This window comes from Dermacentor andersoni, chromosome 1, assembly GCF_023375885.2.
Source record: "Dermacentor andersoni chromosome 1, qqDerAnde1_hic_scaffold, whole genome shotgun sequence".
NCBI classification, from domain to species: domain Eukaryota; kingdom Metazoa; phylum Arthropoda; class Arachnida; order Ixodida; family Ixodidae; genus Dermacentor; species Dermacentor andersoni.
In genome coordinates this window covers 42846219-42866381 of record NC_092814.1, presented here as the reverse complement: position 1 = coordinate 42866381, position 20163 = coordinate 42846219, and the positions used below count along the sequence as shown (strand labels likewise).

Genomic DNA, 20163 nt, shown 5'->3' with positions numbered 1-20163 from the left:
TGGGGCAGAGACTTGGAGACTGACATAGAAGCTTGACAACAAGTTAAGGACCGCGCAAAGAGCGATGGAACGAAGATTGCTAGGCATAATGTTAAGAGGCAGAAAGAGAGCGGTTTGAATCACAGAGCAAACGGGTATAGCCGATATTCTAACTGACATTATGAGACAAAATGGAGCTGGGCAGGTCATGTAATGCGCAGGTTAGATAACCGGTGGACCATTAATTTTTCAGAATGCGTGCCAAGAGATTGGAAGAGCCGTCAAGGACGGCAAAAGACTAGGTGGGGCTATGAAATTAGGAAATTCGCGGGGGCTATGTTGGAATCGGTTAGCGCAGGACAGGGGTAATTGCAAATCGCATGGAGAGGCCTTCTTCCTGCAGTGGACATTAAATAGGCTGATGATTATTATTATTTTTACACCTTACGAACGGAGTTTTAAATGAGAGAAACGCAGGACGGAAAGAGGAGGTGGTGGGGAGTAGAGCTGCGCTCATTCTTGCCATGATCAAAGCGCCTGTTCACTACTGAAGGAGGACGCGCCTGTTATTTCAACCCGCGTTGGCGGCAAGCACACATAGCGTGTGTCCCAGCTAACGTTGGCCAAGCCGTTCAAGGAAAAAAAGAAAAGGAAAAAGATTTAAAAAGCACGGTGCAAGGTGCGGTTATCATACCTACTGTAGGTCCTAAGATGGTATCTTGCACAATGTTTTTTTAATTATTTTTGCCCGTGAACTGCTTGGCTAAAGTTAGCTTCAACATCCTATATACTAGCCCAGAGACACTAATTTTCTGTTCTAACAATTCAAAGGAATTGAGAGAGAGAGAGAAAGCAAGGACAGGAAAGGCAGGGAGGTTAACCAGAAGAGCATCCGGTTTGCTACCCTACACTGGGGGTGGGGGAGAGGGGAATAGAAAGAGGAAAAAGGGGAGAAAGTGAGCACTGAGTGCGTGTGGGTGGGACAATATGCACAGGGACACTATAAACGGTCTCTTAAGCCGGTACACTTCAAGTATTGCACTAATGCACGATTCGCTTTTCGTGCCAGTGACGGGTGTGGCCACGGTCCGAGTATCTTTGACTCGGTGAACGGTCTTAAGTCCAGTCGGTGTAAAGTTTCCCGCAGAGAGAGGCGTTGTACATCGCAGCGGGGGCAGGTACACAATAGGTGCTCGATGGTCTCCTCGCACCCACAGGAATCGCGCATCGGGCTCTCGGCCATTCCCAAACGATAGGAGTATGAGTTCGTGAACGCTACTCCCAGCCACTTGCGGTACAGCAAGGTTGCTTCGCTGCGGGAAAGGCTAGATGGCAGTTGTAGCCGTAGCGTGGGGTCCAGTTTATGTAATCGGCAATTGAAGGCACTTGAACTCCAGAGATCTTGCGATTTTTTGCGTGCATGTAGGCGAAGTTCCTTGGCAGCCTCCGACCTCGCCAAAGGTATTGAACGCGTTTGGGTATCTTCGTTGGCAGACCGGGCAGCCTTGTCAGCTAGGTTGTTGCCGACGATGCCACAGTGAGCAGGAATCCATTGAAATATGATGGTGTGGCCTCTTTCCAGAGCATGGTGGTGCACTTCCCTGAATTCAGATGTCATCTGCTCGTAAGTTCTGTGACGTAATGCAGACTTGATGCTGTGAAGGGCTGCCTTAGAGTCACAAAATACGACCCATTTCTCTGTTGGCTCTTCGCTGACGTACATCATAGCGGCACGGAGAGCTGCAAGCTCTGCCGATGTAGATGTAGTCGTGTGCGACAATTTGAATTTAACTGTAACGTTCTTGGCTGGAACGACGAATGCGGCAGTTGAGCTGGTAGGTGAGGTCGAACCATCGGTATATATATGTATGCGGTAATGATACGTCTGGTGCAGTAATAGGATAGTAAGTTGCTTCAGAGCCGGCGATGGATGATCGCACTTTTTTGTAATTCCAGGAATAGCAAAATTCACTTGAGGCTGTCGTATGCACCACAGGGGGAGATGAAGGCTTCGTCGCCGGTGTAAAATATGACGGTATGCACTCTTTATGAGCGTGAATCACTCTTGAAAAGGTTGCTTGAGGTCTCTCGGCTGGTAGGGAGGCCAAATGATGGTCGGGGATCCTTGACAGATGGCGAATGTGCGCTCTGAGAGAGTCGACAGCTACGTGTGTCTGGATCATATGGTCCCCAGCGATGGCAATGGTTGCTGCTGTTGACGTGCACCGAGGCAGCCCTAAACACGTGCGTAGGGCTTGACCTTGTATGCTCTCCAAAGCGCGAAAGTTCGTCTTGCATGCATTTGACAACGCTGATAGGAATTGAGATTGCCTACAAAAACATTGCGCTAAAGCCCACTCCGGCTACATCAAAAAAAAAAAAAAAAAAAAAAAAAAAGAGACCTTTCTCAATGTGATGCGTGTGCTCAGTTTCATTTCGTATAGACTTCATTGCGGAGAAAAATGGTAACTTTTGCAATCTTCGCCGGCTCCCTCCCGCGAAACTGCCTAGAAAGCATTGGGATGAGCGAAGTTCCGTTTCCAACGCAAACAAAAACGTCTGTGCGACGTTTTGAAATTCCTTTCACTTGCCGTATATAGACTTCGTTGAAAAACAGACAACCGTAGACTTCATCTTCGCCGACTTCCCCGCAGCTGAGCGTTCAGCGCGCGCCCATTCACTCGGCAGCTGAGCGGATCGAGCCGCAATAAGCGCGCCGTGCGCAACTCTCGCGTGGCGGCGACTCCACAAGTGGACGAGCGGCTCTCCCTTGCCACCCTTCTTACTTGTCGGCCATTTCCCGTTCTACCTTGAATGATAAAATTAGGCCTTCAAGTACACTCGGTGGCCCTAACCTTTGGGCAATTTTCGCGAAACGTCTCGCAGAGCGTCGGCCAGTCGCACTATACAAAGGCGGCGTATCACTAATTCTCCCCAACTAAGCTTGCAGTGAAAAAAAAAGAAAAAAGAAGTCGCAGTTTCGCCCGAATGGTGAAGCATTGATTGCGATAGCAAATTAACAACCCTGGGCTGGACTTGTGGTAGAACCTTTTCAGAACGGTTCCTTCAAAAAGTTCCGGTCCAGCTCCAGGATGGCGCAAAAAATATCGGTTCGGTTCCGGTTCAGCTGAAAATAGCGATTCAGCTCGGGATTTCGGTTCACTTCAGTTCCGGTTCCGTCCAAAACCCTGTATACTGGGTGATCATTTCTAAGTTTTCCGCTATTTTTGAATATCGCCTGTTGCAGATAGCATAATTCTTGTCCTTGAGATGGATTATTCGGAAAGGCCGACATTACTAGCACGATAACTCAAAACATATATTCAACGAATTAACGAAAATGCGCTAATGAACTCATTAATTACTTTACGGCACATACTGCAATTTACGAATTGTAGCCGGTGCGTTATCAAGACGTGTCCACTTTTGACACCAGTTTCGAGGTGTTAATTCCCAAACTGTGGGATGAAAAACATGGGCGTTCCCGTTACTTTTGTGCTTCAATGCCTTTTCGTTAACAAAATGGAGCAAGAGTGCATTTTGTACAGTTTGGTGGCTTATATCTCGAAACTGGTGTCATCCTGGAAATTCATACCAAGGGCCTTGCAAGCACACCGGCTACAATGCGTAAATTGCAATATGCCGTAAATTAATTAAGTTCATTAGTAATTGTTTGCTGATTATTTGATTATGAGTTTCGAGTTATGATGCATTCTCACGATTTCTCGTGAGTTTCGCGTTCTCGTGCAGTGTCCGCCTCTTCGGGTAATCCAGCTCGAGGACTAGAATTATGCTATCTGCCACAGCCGATATTTAAAGATTCTGCAAAACGTAAAAATGATCACCCCGTATACTGCGTGTCGTGGTAAGTGCGGATCGTGCACGTGCAAGGGCACGTGCTGCATCCCGAGTGCCCTAAAGGTGCCAGAGGGCCAGAGGTGCTCTCATGTATGTACAAGGTGTCCCAGCTAACTTTGGCTAGTGTTTGAAAATGTGCGAATGCCACGTAGCTGGACAGAACCAAGGTAATGTTGTTTGCCGTCGCTTGGAGATACTCAAATTATTTTTTTCATTCCTCATAATTAGATTGTTATGTACTGGGAATTACTTTATTCCGCACATAGTACGCATAAAGAACGTAGCCTTGTCTCACGGACACAACATAGATAATTCGTCTTAATTAATTAACTTATTAAATATTATACTTAAAGGAAAAGTGTCCATGAGAAAATTGTAGAGCGACATGAGAAACTCCCGATATAGCTTTCTGTTGCTCAATACGTGCTACATAAAAGTTTTTTTTTTTCTTTTTTCGAGCGTGAATGAAGCCCGTAAATGCACGCAAAATTGCCGCGCGACTGGCCGCTCGAGGCACTTTGCGTGCATTCGCGGGCTTCTTTCACCCCCCAGTATGGCAGTTTAGCTCTTGAGCGCGATGGCCCTGCAGGGAGAGAATTCCTGCTAAGTACATAGATATGGGCGTACTCGAACCGCATGTGACGGATTTCATCAAGTGCAAAGCACGCCTGCGGTGTTTGATAACACTGGCTAGAAAAAGAAGATAGAAAAGAAACGGTAATTTTTTTTTCGAGCTCCTTGAAACGCTTTTCTTCAACGCGTTCTTCATTAAAAAGCACGGCGACAGCCTCCGCTGAGTGATCTGCCCGACCTGTCACTATAGGCGGAGGGAGTCTGTGGGTGATAACCCAACCGACTGTACGTGAGAAGTAATAATAATAATAATAATAATAATAATAATAATAATAATAATAATAATAATAATAATAATAATAATAATAATAATAATATCAACTACCTGCATGCTGTGAGAGACACCGCATGTATACCGTGTAGAGGGGGCTCCACTTTCGACCGCCGCACGCACCCCATGCTTGCGGACACGAGGGCCCTGCAGCGAGGGCCGGAGTCCGCCGGCAGTCTTCGCGAAGCTACACGTGTCAGTGTCTACATACGTTCCTGAGCTGGCATAGCTCGGTTTCCTCGAGCCTTTGCCTTGCGCCCCGCGCCTCTAACTCCTCCTAGATATTCCATACTCAGCAGTGCCATCGCTCAACATCGCTCAACAAGATCGGACAAGATCGCTCAACGATCTTGTCCTTTTTTTTCACGGCTGCTATCGTCTCCCCCTTTTCGATAGCGTCTAAGATTGTAGCTTTCCGCCCGACCTCACGGAAATGCAAACGATTATTTGCTTTTCTTTACCGGTCAATGGGCAGGGGGCCCAATTCACCGAGCTTTTTCTTCGTAATTGCTTTGCCCAGATAATGCGTACCCATTCGATTCCAATTCCTTCTCGCGCGTAATGGGATGGCCCTCCGCCTATACGCTATCACGGGGATCGGTGGATTGTGAACGGCGCGTGACGTGAAAGAAATAGAATCTAGCGAACGGAATCCTTACGTTATACCGGCCCTGTTTGCTACTGGCCTTCGCTAATAATATGTACGCAATCGCTATTGGCTGGGGTCTCCTTTTTTTTATAGTGCTATAGCGCAAGAATTGTGTGTGTGTGTGTGTGTGTGTGTGTGTGTGTGTGTGTGTGTGTGTGTGTGTGTGTGTTAATATGAGCTCGGATTCACAAAGCTTTTCGTTTCTAAATCCTGTTCTTATACGAACAGCCCAAGCGTGCGAAATGTTTTGTGAACTCTGGCCCCGAACCCATATTCAACACGCAGTTCATACACTGTAGAGCCGCTCGTGTACCAGAGCATGGCTCTGGCCAGTCGTAATAGCGATACATATCTGCGTTACGCACGTTAACCGTTAAGCTACCATGGATACAATTGGGCCGTGTAACTCACAGCGAGTACTCTGCTGCCTCTGTGCCTTGCCGAATAAGCCCGCCGTATTGCTCGTCTTTGTACTTGAGCGGCGTCGCAACACCGACACCAGTCTGCCCAGCTAGTGCACTAAAGGAGACTTTGTATGATCATTGACTTGTCAACGCAAACGTGGCCCATGCCAAAAGTTCCTATCCCAGTAATACTGACCCATCCCTCCTCGTAGATCACTTGAGCAAAACGGTGGCACGCCTGACGTTAGCTGGCATCACCCATCCATTCACCAGTGACTAGACTCGCCCAGCGGGCTTCGTCTCCGATCCGGGTATTGCTATATGACATGATCAGGGCGACGGAGAAGGAAGAAAGCTGGCTGCGGCCTCTCGATGCCATCATTGCCTCGCCTTCAAATAAGCAACATTCACTAGTAACAATATGACTAGCGAAGGCGATCGCGACCAGTGGCGCATGATTGTGTGTGTCAACAAAAAATTAACCGCTGATCCCATAGACACTAAGCAATTTGCACGCTGAGCCAGTACAAGATACAGCGATTCCTTTCGCTCGATTCTAACCGCTCATGACAGGGGCGATCACGGCGATGACGTATAGGCTGAGCGCGGCTGGTGACCATTGACGAAACGCGAAGGGGAAATGAATTGGAATAGAATCTTCGCGATAACTCCAAATAAACACGTCCACATTTGAGTGTCTACCACGTCATACACCCTGCGCTGTTATTCCTGTGAATGCCCACACTGCGATCAATGCTTTACCACAAGGTATGGGCTTGCGCAAGCACACCAAAGCTCACACCCATAATACACCCCACCACACGGCAATGGGAGGCAGCGCTGTCCAGCTTCGACTCGACGGACCAGCCCGAACTGATCAACCGAGCGAGAAGGGAAGCTAAGGCCTCTGGACTCCTGAACTGAGGGGACCACCCACTGCACAGCGGAAGAGCTACCTACGCTCGTGTGCGCTCTTCTATAAAATTTGCTCTCTCTCTCTCTCTCTCTCTCTCTCTCTCTCTCTCTCTCTCACGCACGCACGCACGCACGCACACACACACACGCACACACACACACACACACACACGCACGCACGCACGCACGCACGCACGCACACACACGTTATCCCTATCTTTCGTAGTAAAGACAGTAATGCGCTGTTTATAAGCCATGACAAACCAAATACCGGGTATTTTTTTACACTATGCAGAAATTTTCAATATCTCCTGTGACAGACAGCATAATTCTAATCTTTGAGGTGGATTATTTAAAGAAGCGGGCATTACTCGTGCGAGGAATCAAAGTGCCCAGTCGACTAATTAACAGTGTTTACTAATTAATTGGTTAATTAATTGCTGCACACATTGGAATTACGAATTGTAGCCGGTGAGTTGGGGAAACGTATCCACTTGGAACGAATTCTGAGGATGGCACGGGTTTCGAGATATGCGCCATCAAACTTGCGGTAAAGATACGCTGTTCTGCTTACTTTTTTTAACGACCGCCTTTTTACGCATTGAAGCACAAAAGTAACGGAACGTCCATGTATTTCGTCCCACGTTTTGGGAATGAATATCCAGAAAGTGGTGTCAACCTATAAATCAGTTCGAAGTGGATGTGCCTCGCTAATCACCGTCCACAAATAGTAAATTGCAATCTGTGCCGCACAGAAATTAGTTAAAAACGTAATGAGTGATTTTTGTTTATTAGTCGGTTATGCATCTCGATTTCTCGGGCATGTCCGCCGCTTCGCGTAATCCAGCTCAAGGACTACAACCATGCTATTTGCTGCGGGCCATGTTTAGAATTCTGTATACGTTTAGCTGTCACGAACAGTCCATCTAGAATAAGAACGTTTGAGTGAATACGGGCCCACTTTCGCGGTCGTCAGACGACCCGCTTCTGAAATTCTTTGTTGTTGTTCTCTTCGCAACCGCCGGCACCCCTTTTGGTGTCGTTATCCGTCGCGTCGTGATTGGCGTTGCCGCCCTCTTGACGTGCACGGTCCCGCCAGCCGCAGGAAATGGTGCGAACGCGCGATCGTTGTGCGTCACCTGCCGCTGGCACGAACCTGACACCAGCCGTGTTTTGACGGTGCGAACAGGCGCGGAGCGATTGGCCTCTCCCGCGAAGGGTGTCTGTCGTCGGGGCGAAGAGGGATGTTTGTCGGACGTGTTTGATCACGGTACGCATTTGTGTGTGTTTTACGTGCGCGTTCGCGCGCCGCTCCAGCGACGGATGCCGCAGGCGGCCAGCTGGAACTTGGCCAGCCGATGTCAGCCGGTCTGCCCCCGCGATACGCGCCGCTGAGTAGCGGCACCGTTGATTGGAAGCCAGCCGAGCATCGCCGTGCCGCCGAGGTGTCGCCCCGCGGCGAGTCGCGGGCCGTTCGTGAACTGTCTGCGTTTCGTTTCGCGCTGCGCTCGGCACGGAACAGCGAGGCGTGAGAGCAACGCGTGGAAACGCGGCGACTCGCACGCGGGGCGTCTAGTATCTAGAACCGCAGTTGTCTACAATATGCGTCATCCCTTGCGTTGTATTCGCCACACAGAACTTGCGGAGCTACCTAAGCAATTTCTGGTGGACAATAATTACCCGGCTTGGAAATCACCGCGCGAAGGGACAACGAGTGACGATGGAAACGCTACTCGTCGCCACTTCGTGCTGTAATTGTGATCAGCTCCTGTAATATATAGCCCAGGGCCGGTATTTTGTAGCGATGCCTTTTCCGATTCTATGCTTTTTCAGGCTTTTCGCGCTTGGCCACTGGTCAGCGCGACGGTCTGCCCACATTATCAACGGGATCAGGTGGCCGTGTGTGGTGGATGATAAGAATAGCATAGAATAAGGCATAAGGCATCGCTAGAAAATAGCGGCCCAGCTTTCCGCGCAATATTTCTTGGCGGCTACGCGCTCTTCGGTCAAAGCGGCAAAAGCTGCTCAGTGTCGGAGCACTCTGCTGTATGCAGTCTCAGATATAATAGCAGTTTTTTGACCTTATAAGTGCAAAACCTCGCTTTACGTTCCTATTTTCAACATCTGCAAAAAGATTACACGTTAGTGCTCGCGTTTATCTTAGTCTTAAACATTAGTGCTTAGCGCCCGAGTTGTGCTCGGGCACTAAGAAGTCGGCTCTTCGATGTTCGTGGAGCGTTTGCCCGCGTGATCCAAACGCAGTGGTGATGTATCAAATTTCAATGATGACAGCTACAGCTACATCGCCGGGCCCTGAAACGAAGCTGCAATGGATTCCTGCACATGTCGGTATGGCAGGAAACACTAAAGCCGACAAAATGGCTGGGAATGCACATCGTTCCGTTTCTGTTACACTAACTCAATCCACGAGGGCTGGCGCTAACGTTAGAACCAAACAATTATGCAAGTCTGTAACACCAATTCATCGATTTTATGCCAATTCTGTGTTACAGTCTACTGTACACAGTCGACCCCCATCATCAGTTTCCGATATCTGCTGGTGCTCGCCGTGACAGACTCACTTATTCATCGTATCAGCTAGGGCGGAAGTGGCGGCGCATACAGGTGGCTTTTTTTTTTTTTTTGTATCGTATACACGTCGTTCAACTATGTCTTGTTGCACGCACGGCCATTTATGGAAGAACACGTTCTAAGAAGCTGTCTGTCCTAAATTTGACTAGCAAATATGTGTTTTAAAGACAACTCGGGTTCCCGGTTCCAATCCCGGACCAGGACGAATTTTTTCAACTGCGAAGCTGTGTTTCTGAGAAACCCGTGTGAATTTCCTTTGTGGCTTTGTGCTACATTACTACATACAGGTGAATGGCAATTGTTTCAATGAATGAAGGTGAATGACAATATATATATATATATATATATATATATATATATATATATATATATATATATATATATATATATATATATATATATATGTAATGTATGTAATTTTTTTGCAAAAAGCTTAACGTTCAACGTAAAAAAAGTTCCTTTGGTGTTGCGCCTAATATATATATATATATATATATATATATATATATATATATATATATATTTATTTATTTATTAGGCGCAACACCAAAGGAACTTTTTTTACTTAGCGCAGAATTTACAAAAATCACAAGGGACACGAACGGGACGTGTCTCTTTGTGCTTTTTGTAAACTCTGCGCTAAAATACTATTAAGTATGGGTTACCAACTATAGCCCGAACCAACGCTCTTTGCTCGTTTGCATAGAGAGCATATAGTACACCAACGCGCGTCATTAGACTAAAAAGAAAAATGTCGTTTCATTCTGTGAAGGTGGATGACCAGCGAAGCTGTGTATGTGGGCCCCTTAATGGCGAACTGTCCATTACCGTGCGTCAAACGCCGTATGCACATAAATCAAAGGCGAGGCCCGATTAGTCGCTCCTCCGCGATGTTGAGCCTCGGAAGATGATGGAGCACAGGGGGGTACGCATACCCATGTATTGTTGCAAAACACGGCACGACACCTTTTACCAACGAATCCCGGCACGTAGAACAGACACGCATGTCACCGCGCACTCCGAGGGCGCGCATTGCTTCACCGCAGCCAAGGCGATCGTGCGTTGGTCGACGTCAGACGTAGTGCAGTAATGGTTGTTAGGTCACTCGAAAATCTCGAACGATCACACACAACACAGGTCACACCAAACTGGTTCCCCACAAACTCTCTCTGAAACCTGGACGTCGCTCCGGTGAAACATTCCAAGTTTGCGGCATCGCGGCCACATGGACGGCTCGCATTTCTTGGCCTTCCTTGAAGAAAAATCATTCTTTTCTAACTCTCAATTCGGATATCGGGCTCATCTGTCTGCCAAAGATGTGCTTTTACAATTGCGGGAGGAGGTCATAGGACCTCCGTCGTCCGTCCAAACGAGAGCACTCATCGCCTTAGACCTAAAAGCGGCATTCGATAATGTTGAACATCACCTCATCCTTCGCAATGTTGCACATTCACACTGTGGAATTCGTATGTACAACTATATCCGCGCATTTCTTCGAGATCGCACAGCCACCGTAGGAATGGGACCGCATCGATCCGGTACGATTCGCCTTGTGGGACGTGGGACAGGGCTCAGTTCTTTCCCCTACTCTATTCAATATCGCGCTCGCAGGGCTCCCCCGGCTACTCGACCATATCCCTGATGTCGCTCACGCTATTTATGCGGACGACATTACTACCTGGTCGACACGGGGTTCCGACGGAGCCACCCAGGACCGACTGCAGCAAGCAATCGATACAGTTTCCGAGTACGCGAGAAAATGCGGCTTAAGATGTGCTCCGGAAAAGTCGGAGCTCATAATCATTCGCCCCCGGAGCCGTTCCTCTACTCCCCCTATCACTGTACTCGTGGATGGCACACCGATACCACAGGTTAATCCTGCTCGTATCCTCGGCCTATACGTCCAAGCGGATGGCAGGTCAAACTACACTGTTTCCCTTCTATCCAGACAGATTGAGCAAATTCTGGCCATGATCCGGAGGGTCTCCAATAGGCGCTCGGGCCTTCGAGAAGAGGACCTGCTGCGCTTGGTGGAGGCATGCGTGATCAGCCGCCTTGCATACCATCTCCCATTTCAGCGGTTGACCCAAGCGCAACAACTTCGCATCGACGCAATGATTCGCAAAGCGACGAAGCTGGCCCATGGCCTCCGGAACTATACTTCCACACGCCGTCTCCTTAACTTAGGGACACATAACACACTAGGCGAGCTGCTAGAGGCACATTGGGTCAGCCATCGCCAGCGCCTCCTACTCACTCCTACTGGCCGCCATCTTCTCACACGGCTAGGATACTCTGTCCCACCCCTTGAGTCTGAAACCCGCCCAGCGATCTTGTCAGCGATACGCCAAGCGCTAAGTATTCATTCATTGCCACGTAATATGCACCCCGAGCATGACAAAGGGCGGCGCAAAGCCCGTGTACGATACATTGGCCGCATGCTTGCAAACATCCCGGAAACACATACTTTATACACGGACACATCACGCACTCAAGAGGGCTATACCTCGGTAGTTTTGGATGGCACCGAATCCCTGAGAGACTCTGCTGCAATGCGCGGAACAAATGCCGCTTACGGAGAAATTCTCGGTGTTGCTCTTGCAATTCGATACGCCATCCGTGTTCCTGAGGAAGTGTATATATTGACGGACTCGCAACAGGCATGCCGGGCGTTCCTATCAGGACATGGCATCCCGAGAGCGGCGCACCAAATTCTCGAACAGATCCCGCAAAATACACCAACCACACCTCCCCGCATCCGCTTACTCTGGACCCCTGGTCATACCTCGCTGCCGGGTAACGAACGCGCACATGCGGTTGCCCGAGAAATTTCCCTCTGGGCGACTCGGAGTGGTGAGGCGACTAGTTCAGTGGGGGGATCCCTTGCTCCGTTACAAAGACATACTCCGTCATTATACACGCATTCGTCGCACCCACGCCGCACCACCGCCGTCCTTCTCGCGGGAGGAAGCAGTGGCATTACGCCAGTTACAAACCGCAACTTTTCCAAATCTTGTCTCTCTCTATAAATTCTACCCACACTGTTATGCAGATCGTTGCCCTGGCTGTGGCAGCACGCCCACAACCTTCCACGTCACGATTGAGTGCACTGCAAACCTCTTTCCTCCCTTGCCAACTCTCCTTTACCCCCTACGCAACAAAGAGCTGTGGGACGATGCCCTCCGCGACGGACCTCCCGAGGTCATCCGAGCTGTGATACAACGGGCTCGAAACATCGCCGGAATCATCTTGGGGACCCTGGACTGAGGGTTCCTCCCACACTGCTCTCGCCATTCAAATATTATTAATAAAAATGTTTTACTCTCTCTTTCCGCCTCGCGGTCCTGGCGGGCAGCACGGGACCGCCACCACGGGAGAGCGGAAGGAAAGGAGATACGCAAGCACTTGGAACGCCGACAAAGAGAGGGCGGCGCGAACGTAGACATGGCCGACGGGGGTCAAAGTGTAGTATCTGTTCTTATCAGCTTAATATCTGATACGGGTTGTATTTGGACCTAAGATATTAAACTTATTTTTGCAAGTTGACGGAGTGCTTAAAGCCCGCTTCAGCTCCGCCGCGGGTCGGCCCGACATTGCACTATCTTCGGGATCGGCCCACGTATGGGGAGAAATTTTCGATCTACACGGCTCGATAGACGCAATTTTTTCCAGAACTTGTCCATATGCAGCTTCGCTGTAAAAAGAAAGCAGACTCGGCGGTAGAGCTACATGCATCGAAGCTGGTGTTGATTGTCTCTTGAGAAAAAATATGGGGCCGTTTCATAAAGCCTTTCGTTCGTAAGTTCGCTTTGCCATTGGCCGGCTTCTTTCGTCTATAATACGTCCAGCATCAGGACTATCTGGCATTTTCTCTCACGAACGGTTCTGTATATATCGTAAGAGCTTTTTGCGAGCACGGGCCGTGATTCGTGCTCCGTAAGTTAGAATTTTTAACTACACCTCGACGGAAGCTGAACGTCAACATTTAGTCACACAGGTTCGACCCGCATACCTGTATTATGCCTGGCTTCGTTTGTAACTTCTTGTGGCATGCACTGGCGCCCGATGATATTCGGCATATAGAAAAATAAGCGCCGACGTACGCCCATCACTAGACTTTTCGTTCGTAAGCGATTTGCCATTGCCCAGCCACTTTCGCTAATAAACTAATATGTCCAGCATCTGGATTGCCCAAAATGTTCTTTTACGAGAACATTCCAGTGTAGGAGGTTTTTGTGGATACAGGCTGGTGTAATGTAAGCCTTCATATCGCCCCATTATATATATTTCTTACAAGCCACCGCTCACGGCTGGCCGATCCTATAGAGGGATAGCATGGGCGGAGCGCCGTTCGGACCATTGAGGAAGCGCCAAAAGAAATAGCACTGGAATACAAGCGTTGCATTATAGCCGCTTTATAAACTTCTATCTACATGTTTACATTTGTTTCTAAGATGATTTGCAAAGAACGTTGAACATTGTTGATTAATTAACAGCGAAGACGAGAGGAGAAAATATTGTGTGCGAAAGTTGCATTCGGCCGGCGCCAGCCAGTCCTTTTTAATTCGGAGCGATGTCGTCGTCACGTAATAGCTGAGCGGCGCCTGATTACGACAGCGTCTCAGCCACGCCCTTCCATGGCGGGTCAACGATAGGGAAACACCCGTCGTTGCAGGAGTACGTGCCCGGTGCTCCAGGCATCACTAGGCAAACGCGACACTTTTGGCACGAGTGTGCGCTCCATTAGAAAGTCTGCGGCCATTCGCAGCCCTTGTAGGCGTCGCGTCACCTGCGGCAAGCGTCGTCAGCTGTTTTGCTGCTCTGCTCAGCTTCTGCCATTATTATTACTTTCTTTGCTTGTCCCTGTAGCTTCACTTTCACTGACGGCTCATTTCCCGTGTTGACGTTGCGTACGGATCAGGTTCCGTAAATGACTAGACAGAACGCGTGGGCAGAAGCCATCTTGAAAAGTCAATGCGTCTGCGCCTGAAGGGAGCCCGCTCACTTTCTTTTTTCTTCCCACCCGCGGCGCGTGGCTCGGCTGTTTTCCTTCCTCGGATCAACCCCGTCTTTTTCCTCTTGAGGTCGTGTGGGCGGCGGTGTCTGTCATACTAACGTTGTATATTACGCAACAACGGCGGCGACCGAGAAGGAACATTTGTTATTGCCCGCGTGGTTATATCTGCATGTAATCTGACGCGCTCCCTGTACCGTGCATGCACCGGTATAAGAGCTCTAGCGACCGTCAACCAATCAGGCCGTTGATCACAAAGCTCTTAAGGCAAAGACACTAGTGGTGGGACTACCAATAGCGAAGACGCCAGCGAGTATCGGACAGCCCTCGCCATCCGTTTTTTTTGGTAATCGGGCTCCTATTCATAGGCCATGAATAGTTGGCTGATTATAGCAGGAGCCGGCAAATCGATAGCAAAAATGATGTTAGCCGAGGCCGGCGGCCAATGAAAAACAACTCCATGGGAATGAAAAAAGAAAAAAAAAGTTTGCGAACTCGACTCTCGAGTTGCTGACGGCCACTATAGCTTCTACAATGCTGCATGGTTTTCCGTTGGACATGTGCATTAACGACCGTTTTGCGGCCAGCAGGAAAGGCGGGCCTCTCATCCCCGAACGTGCATATAAATCAAAGCGGCGCCGGCGTTGCACTTTCACTCGCTTGGAGGGAGCTTGAGATTTCCTGTTAGGCCGTCGTGTTTCGGGGATGCCACCCATCCGTTCAGTGTGTGTGTATCGGCAGCACTGCAAGTGCAGACAAGTGCGTGCTGAATGCAGTCACGCGACGTCCCTGTCCTTTGTGAAGAGTCAGTGATGATGCGCATTCCTGCTGCGGCGAAGGACCTTCGGAGGGCAGGTGCGGACGCCGGCACCGCGCTCACGAGCCCCTGATGAATTGCGTAACAAGGTCTCGTATATATATGTAAACACTGGCGACGCATCTCTTATAGAAGTATGTGAAAGGGAAAAACCACTCCCTCTGGCATATCATATGGAGCTTGCGTTTTTCTAAGTCTCTGTAAAACCACCGCCTGCGCAAAGCACCATTTCGCCTTTGCAGCAGTATATGGACAGATGGGCACTCATCTTGCTCGTCAAATTGGAACGACCATCTTTAACTAATTAATAAAATAAATTACTTGAGCTTTTAATTAGCGTCTTTAGGAAATGTTTTAACGGCTGTCACCTGTCTGCCACCCAAGTTTTGTCTGCCCCTCCATGTAATAACCAAGCTGCAAATGCAGAATTAATTTTCGCGCCACGGACGATTTTTTGTCTCCTAGTCTACAAACCAAGGAACTACATATCGGAATGCCTGACCTTCAAGTTCTCCAGAGCTTCCATTGTATGTCAGTTCTTTACTGCAGCAGCGCAAGCGCCAGTTTGCGGCGCAAGGGAAACGCGAGCGTGAATCACAAACGAAGGGGGCGCGATTGGCCTCCTTATGTTGACTATTCAACGTGCTTGCAACATGGCTTTGAAAGTCGATTGCACTCAGTCGTTTACGTCATTCCGAGTGGTCGCTATAGCTGCAGCCAAAAATGTTTATTTTCGCTCTGCGTGTGCGCATACGTTTATGTTCATTTTCCCCGGTGAACATTCCAGCAGCTTCCTCGCAGTGCACACACAGCTGACACGCATGCTTCCTGGCTGGCATTCCCTGGTTTACACTTCATTTCTTGTGCTTGGGACGCGTGTTGCAGTAAGCGGCATGCTTTCCCTGCGTGTTCGTATAAAAACGCTGTCCCTGCAGACGACCCCATCTGCTTGGCTTCTCACTAACACCACCACTTCAAGTGCATCGCAAGTGTAGAAGCCGCATGCTGCGAAAGCGTGTCTGGTATTTGTTTGCGCTATCGAAGCCATCTGGGAGGCGAGCTTCGTCATAACTTCTCGTCCGAAGCAGCAGCGCGACGCTTGCAACTGTTCTGCTGCTTTCGCGCGTTTGCAATGTTTACGTCGACTTCCTTTAGGCTGGCTCTTCTTGGCAGCGCCTATGCGCTGATGTATGAGCGCGCTTGTACGTGAGAATGCCAGGGCCCGAGGGACCTCACACCTTTCGTATAACATGGCGTATACTCGAAAACGGCTGGTGAGCACACAGCAGTGATAGAGCTATACTCCTTTCCCAGTGCCACATCAGTGTTGACGTTCTCAGGCATACGATGTTGTAGGTGCGAGAGCTAGATAGCTATCCGTTGGTTGCTTCTAGACCTTAGCGATCGTATGTTTCACGGCACCGGGCGTGTAGTTTAATTATGTTCAGCGCTCGAATGCAGGATATCATTTGTGGCGTGACAGTGTCCGAAAGTTATGAATAAAGAGAACAACAAAATATGCAGAGATTGCGCGCGAATAGGTAGTTCCCTGTAGATGGAGTTACTGGTATCAGATATAAATGTATCTTGTACCTGCGCGGGGACGCATAAAAATGCGCATCTTTAATGTTGGTATTAAGCGGCTCGCCAGTTTCTATATTGCTCGGTTGCAATCGTTTGGGTGTTCTCTTCGCTTCTCAAGTGCATTCGAAACGTGTGTGTATATATAGGTTGGTGCGAAAAACACTGTTTTTCAAATTTTTTCTGTATATTTTTCTACCAGTTGGGAGAAATTGTTTTGGGATACACTTTTACAGCGCTATGAAGCGCGCTACCTGCTGATCACCCCTGTACTTGAAATAATAGCTGCCCAGCTTCCAGTTAAAAAAAAAAAAAAGATCCCGCAGAAGCTCCTCTGGGAGTTGTCTAAGTATGCGTAAGCATTGTGCCACTTGCTCATCTCCACACAGCCCGGTGCCATTATCAATGTTATGAAACTTGATCTGATCAGTACAAACCCTTGTCGACCCGTGTCGGTTGTTATCGACCTTATCGGACTCGATCCGAGCCTTATCAACCCTTATCTGTCCTTATCAATTTTATCGCACATAATCCGACCCTTAGCAACATTTATCAGTCCTTATCAAGCTTCTCGGACATGATCCGACTATTATCGGTACTTATTAAGCTTATCAGAATTGTTCCGACCATCCTAAGCCGTTATCGCTCTCTAGCACGTACCTTATCCACCCACGTCGAACCATAATAAACCGTGATGAGACACCTATAACCCCTCATCACTCTTCATCACTTCTTATCATGCTTATCAACTCATTGACTCATTGAGGGCTCACGCGAAGCGCGTGAGCCCTCAGAGATCTGTGGCATTTAGGGCGGTGAAGGAACGCCCCATCGGAACCGAAACGCATGGGGGACGTGGCGCTTGGCATTAAATTTTCGCAAAATCTGAATTTTTCTGATGTCTACAGTGTTCCCAGTCGACTCTACCTGCATGTGGTCCTAGAGATAGCTTTTATTCCACCATCACCAAATCTTTCAACAACACCTTCATAGAAACTGTTCTACTTTGAGGTGTTTTGTGCCGCCGGCACAACACATTCATATTGTTCAGATATATTCACCTTCGGCAGCGCTGGGGGTCGTTGGTTCGAAACTGACCACCGCCAAAGCTTTTCCTTTCAAATTTGTTTTCTTTTATACATTAATTTATTTCTAGCAATTGTTCTTACGGGCAGACATATTTCCTTGTTGGGTAGGTATAGAAATGTTTATGCATTTTTAAAATATCACAGTTTCACCGTAACAGCGACGCAATGAATGCGATAGCAACTTGTTAGAATATTACACGAAGTGCGGAGACTCGTAGCTGTTGTGGCAGTATGAATTGAAATAAACCTAAGCTAAGTAACAAGAGCACTTGTGCTTAGGGGGTCCTCTGTTTGAATCCTGCAATCGGAGAATTTCATTCATATTTATTAATTAAAGCCAACGTCTTTCTTAGCGATTTTACTACCAAGCACTTTTCCGTGTACGGCACGTTTCGAACCTCATTTCTGGGCCGGTCCCGGAGGTAGTACACAGCCGCGCGCCAATAGAATTGCATCACTTTCAGGTTTGAGTTCTGTTATATTGTTTCGCACTTTTAATATTTGAGTCTGAGAAGAAGATTTAAAGCAAAAGGCACGCGCTGTCGGGGTTTTGTTTCATGACATTTGTTTGCGGGCTTCCATTCTTAAAATTCCGAGGAATAATTCTGTCAAGAATGTAAGACCTGGCGTGAGCAACTTTAGTGATAGATCGGTGGTGGCAATATAACACGCATATACCGCATGTCATATAAAGCAAGGCTTGGCATATATCATATATATAACTAAATTGTACGGAACATCACGGCGACGACGGCAAAGATTCGCTTGGAGTGTCCATATAATTGCGATCGCTATATGAAGAGCCGCTCCGCCATGCGATGATATATGTAGGACTCTTGTTCCGAACTGGTATACGAGTGCGGCGTTTGTAGCATAGGTTTGGTCCGAACGTCTTATCAGGTCAAAGTGGCTGATTAGATGGTTTTTCAGCTCGACGAGCAGACTATTGAAAATCAGCATCTTTATGCACGCTCAATAGAAACTGATATTTTTTACTTGCTACATCCGGTGGTATCAAATCAGCGTCTGAACAATCATGCGAGATATGAGCACTGTATAGGGAGTGATCTCCATTCCGGGTCAAGTACCTTCCCCAGAAGTGAAAGGTTTGATATACTATAACCCGTGCGGGGCCCTATCGCAGTGCATCTCATAATTCTAGATTCAGTGGCGAAAATGCGACAAAATTTAGCTTCTTGCGCATTCTGCATTTTTCAAACTTTTTCGGTTGGCTGTAAGTGCACCACTGCAAGCCGTGCACAAAGAAGTCATGCTAGAACCGGAGCTGAATCAGGGATTACGGTGGTGAAAGGTCAAGGTCAGTGTTTTGCAGTGCCGTATAACCTGGAGGTTGGTTAGAAGGTTCTTTCTGACACCCCCCGAAATTATCGCTGCGACGATGTGTACTGTTTAGCATAACTTTCGTTATGTATAGGTATGTCTTAATATGGATATGTGAAAACGTATAATATATGTCTATACTATTATACAGTATGACAGCGACGTGCTTGATTCACGCGCAAAAATAAGCGAATATCTCAAAATACCTCCCCCTCACCCCCATGCTTCATGTTGGTAGGTGTAGTATTGACGGCGATTCTTATGCAAAAATTCACAGTCACAGTCATTGTACACCAGCTGCAGTGTCTCCACGAAAAACGAGGAAAAAAAAAGAAAAGAACTCTGCAGGAGCGCAACTTGAATCTGCTGCAGGTGCTACACATCCCACTGATAACGCCATTTGAACGACCTTTGGCTATATCGAGCTCTGCAGCACTTCCTTGCATTTGTGAATTACGTCAAAATGGTGAGGGGGGGGGAGGTGGTCTCGCTGAATACCTTTTGGAGTTCTGTGACTTGCAGCGTCCGCATTTTGCTGCAGTGGAATTCAGAATGCGCTTGCTTTATCATCGAAAGGCTGTGAATAGCGATGGTTATTGGGTCATTGACTGAGAAGCAGCGCCCCTCCCCTATTCGCAAACACGAAAAATCCGAGGACACCTAAGCACGTCTTATGAGTTGTGAATGCGAAAGCATTGATGTCCAATTGAACGCCGCTGCGCTGTCCTTCGAATTATGAACTCCTCGCAGGCAAGCGAGCGCTTTGAGACGCTTGACTGGTTTAGCCCGGTGGGTAAGACACTCGGCTTCTGAGCGTGGGGTCGTAGGTTCGTAACTCACTACCGCCGACGTCTTTCCTATCAAATACATTGTTCTTTTTATACATTAATTTCTTGACAGCAATTACCGAGGCGAAGTTTAAACGCAGGCGAGAGCGGGCAAGGAACGCGTGGAGGCTTCCGAGAGCGAGGGTCACTTGGCGTCGCGGCGATGCCCTCTCCGCTCCCGCAAGCGCGCTGTT

The 20163-nt window shown here is 48.3% G+C and overlaps 1 protein-coding gene and 1 pseudogene across 1 annotated transcript in view; both read left to right on the top strand.

Moving 5' to 3' along the window:
- LOC126546159 (uncharacterized) overlaps positions 1-20163 on the top strand; it is a 97878-nt gene that overhangs the window by 31401 nt on the left and 46314 nt on the right. The window lies entirely within an intron of this gene.
- On the top strand, positions 12746-12925 carry LOC126546439 (U2 spliceosomal RNA; annotated as a pseudogene).